Source organism: Thermobia domestica, chromosome 16 (genome assembly GCF_964235325.1).
Source record: "Thermobia domestica chromosome 16, izTheDome1.hap1.1, whole genome shotgun sequence".
Lineage (NCBI taxonomy): Eukaryota > Metazoa > Arthropoda > Insecta > Zygentoma > Lepismatidae > Thermobia > Thermobia domestica.
This window is the reverse complement of record NC_137469.1, coordinates 104,519,218-104,523,461: the sequence shown is the minus strand read 5'-3', so window position 1 is coordinate 104,523,461 and position 4,244 is coordinate 104,519,218.

Below are 4,244 nucleotides of genomic sequence, written 5' to 3'. Positions count from 1 at the left end.
TTCACTTATTAATTTTCAACACTAGTTCAGAGAGGGCGTGGGGCAATGAAAACCTTAGCCACGACCAATTGACTCACCACCCATCGTGACACATGACCCACCGTGACCCACTCTGACCCACCTCCCACCATGAAACACTCTCACCCACTGTGATCCACAGACCCACTAAAACCCATTGTCATCAACAATGAACCATGATTCATGCCCTCTTCTCTACTGACTAAAGAGTTTAAACTTGTAACAAAACAAGCCTATGAAATTATCACTCATCGGAGTTTGAATTTCTACGATCAATCGCTCAAGCGCCGCTCTATAACAATAACGGCGGATCTGACCTTTCTAATATAAATAAAATAAAGTTTGTTTGTGTCTGTCTGTCTATCTTTGTGCGGCCTGTTGGACCAGACGAACGGACCGAATTTTTACAAAATTTGGTCACGGGTAGCTTGTTCTCGGCCCCAGATCAAGACGAAGAGTTTTTTTTTTTTAATTTCGAACTAGAGGGGTCTCAGGGGGACGTTTATCGGGACCGGGCTGGGGACCAGACAAGTTGACCAAGAGTAACCAAATTTTGGTCACGGGTGTCTTGGTCCAGGTCCCAGACCAAGGCGAAGCGTTTCAGACAAAATTCGAACCAGGGGGTCTCAGGGGGGCGTTTAACGGGACATGTAAAAGTAGTAGAAAATGATTTCATATTTTTCGCGGTCGCTGAGATCAATGGTGAAACTCCGATCGCATTAACTCTCAAATTCACCCTATTCGGCTGCGGACCGGGGATCAACGAGGGGGGAAGGGATACCGAAATGTAAAAGTAATCCAAAATGACCGATATTAGTGTCAAGTCCATAGTTTTCGCGGTCGCTGAGATCAATGGTGACACTACCATTAGCGATGACTTTCAAATTCATCTACCGTTGTATGCGGACTTTGGATCACCAGAGGGGGGAATTCCGAGACATGTAAAAATAATCAAAAATGATCGATATTAAGGTCAAATCCATAGTTTTCGTGGTCGCTGAGCTCAATGGTGAAACTCAAGGCCGCGTTTACTTTCACATTTAGCTCCTATCAGCTAAGGAACGGGTGCATTATGTAAAAATAATCCACAATAACCGATATTAGTGTCAAATCCGTAGTTTTCGCGGTTGCTGAGATCAATGGTGATACTTTCATTAGCGATGATTTTCAAATTTAGCCACCATTGTATGCGGGCTGGGAGTCACCGGGGGTGGGGAATTGCGAGACATGTAAAAATAATTGAAAATGACCGATATTAGTGTCAAATCCATAGTTTTCGCTGTCGCTTAGATGAATGGTGATACTTCCACAGGTGTTGACTTCCAAATACACCCCCCATCGGCTGCGGGCCAGAGGCGTTGTTTTTTTCAAAATTGGAACCAGAGGATCATAGGGGCTTTTACCGGGATATATAAAAAGTAGTAGAAAATGACAGATGTTAGTGTCACATTCATAGTTTTCGCCGTATCGGCTGGGGGCCAGAAGAGATTTTTTTCACAATTCGAACCAAGGGGATCTGAGGGGGCGTTCACCGGGACATGTAAAAGTAGTAGAAAATGACTAATATTTGTGTCGAATCCATATTTATCGGGGTTGCTCAGATGTATAGTGACACCCCCGATAGTGTTTACATTCAAATTCAGCCCCCATCGGCCTTCCCAATGAAAACACATGTACCGTACGTTGTTGGATATATATTCACACAAAATATATCCAATTTTAAAAATGTTTCTTAATTGTTCTCCAGTTGTTCAGTTTGTTTACATTGATATTTTATCTGATCCGTGCGAAGAACGGGCATAACAGCTAGTACGAAATGGTAAAGTGTTTGTCATGGACCAAATTACAATGAATTCAATTATATAGATAATTATTATAATTATCATTGATAATTATTATAATTATCATTGATAATTATTTCTTTGTTGAATAATAGATACTTTTCAGCAGAAAAAAGAATAAAATTTGAAAATCCCAAATCAATGTAAAGTAGACAAACGTAAAGGATAAATGTATAAAATTTTCCATATAATTAAGCGTACCGTACAAACTTAAAATTTCAAAGTAATTAAGCTAAATTTCCATTTTTGTGTCTTTTGTGCGCGTGTTTCCACGTTTTGTGCGTCACCGGAAATGGGTCAATGTTATCCTACAAATATGGCGGAACAAGTTAATGCTGTTCCGTCAGGAACGATTTCGAGGTCGTTTCCTTCACATAGTCTTGTGCGTGTTTTCTACCGTTTTGTAAGCCTATTTCCATGTTTTGTGAATCAATGGTAGTGGGTCAAAATGGGCATTCAATGTGGGAAGAAAAATGATCCACTCTCCCACCAGTATCGAATTTCAAGGTCGCTTTTTTTCATTGTTTAGTGCATGTTTTTACCGTTTCTGCGCATATTTTCATGTTTTGTAGGCCAACGAAAGTGGGTCAAAGACCACCTACAAATATAGCAGAAAACGACATATTCATCCCACTTTCAAGGCCCATTTTGACCCACTTTTACTGATGCACAAAGCGACACAAATCATGCATAAAAAATGTGAAGGAAACGACCTCGACATTCGATGGTGACGGAACAGCATTAAGTTATTCCGCTATACTTGTAGGCCATTTTGACCCATTTTCGTTGTCGCACTAAAGTGGAAATAGGAGCACAAAACGGTACAAAACAGGCACTATACGATGCGAAAGAAACGACCTCCAAATTCGATAGTGGCGGAACAATGGCTCTTTTTCCTCACACCTTGATGGACCATTTTGACGCATTACTGGTGATGCTCAAAACGTGGAAGTAGGCGAACAAAACGGTACAAAATACACACTAAACGATGTGAAGGAATCGTCCTCCAAATTCGTTGGTGGCAGAACAGCATTAACTTGTTTCGTTATATTCGTAGGTCCATTTTGACCCACTTCCGGTGACGCACAAAACGTTCAAAACACGCACTAAACGATGCGAAAGAAACGACCCCGAAATTCGATAGTGGCGGAACAGTGAGCCATTTAACTCTCACTTTAAACGCCCGTTTAACTCACCTCGGGTGATGCACAAGACGAGAAATAGGTGCAGAAAACTTTTTTAAAAAAAAGGTACTAAACGATGCGAAAGAAACGACCTAGAAATTCGATAGTGGCGGAGTGTGGGTCATTTTTGTCACACTTTGGAGGCCCATTTTGACTTACTTCTGGTGACGCACAAAACGTGGAAATAGAGGCACGAAACGGCACAAAACATTCACTAGTCGATACGAAAGGAAGGACCTCAAAATTCGGTAGTGGCGGAGCAGTGGATCATTTTCGTCCCACCTTCGAGGCCATTTTGACCGTCTTCCATTTACGCACAAAACATCAAAATAGGCGCACAAAAGGGTACGCGATGTGAAATTACGGACCTCGAAATTCGATAGTGGCAGACAAGGGCGCCGACCCTGAGAGGCCGAGGGGGGACGGTCCCCCCCAAAAAGCTCATGTGAGCCCCCGAATTTTATTTATGTATATACAATATATGGCAAAATTGGAATTCAATTTGTCTTAAAATCTTCATCTGAATGGGCTCCCCAAAGTTACAAAGAAATTGGCGCCCTTGGTGACGTAACTGTTGGTCATTTTCGTCCCATCTTGGAAGCCCATTTTGACCCACTTCCGGTGACGCAAAAAAACGTGAAAATACGCGCTCAAAACGGTAAGAAACTGGCACTAAACGATGCGAAAGAAGCGATCTCGAAATTCGTTGGTGACGAAACAGTGATTCATTTTCGTCCTACCTTGGGGACTCATTTTAACCCACTTTCCATGACGTACAAAGCGTGGAAGTAGACGCACAAAACAATATGAAGGAAACGACCTCAAAATTCATTGGTGGCGGAATAGCAATAACTTGTTCCGCCATATTTGTAGGCCCATTTTGACCCACTTCCGGTGACGCACAAAATATGGGAATAGGCGCATAAAGCGACACAAAACACGCACAAAAGATGCAAAACAAAGTACCTCGAAATTCGTTGGTGGCGGAACAAGTTAATGACGCCGTGAGCATTAATATAAGTGCATACTGTAGTTCTTACCATCAAGGCTGAGAACTGCACGGTCCAATTTTTTTAGCCAAAGTAGAAGCCCAACCGGGATAGTGATGTCAACCGGCTCGGCTCAGTTCAACTGAGCGAACAGCTTGAGCTGGCTTGGTTGGGATGACCCATCGACTGGGCTCAATTGAGCCGATGGCTCG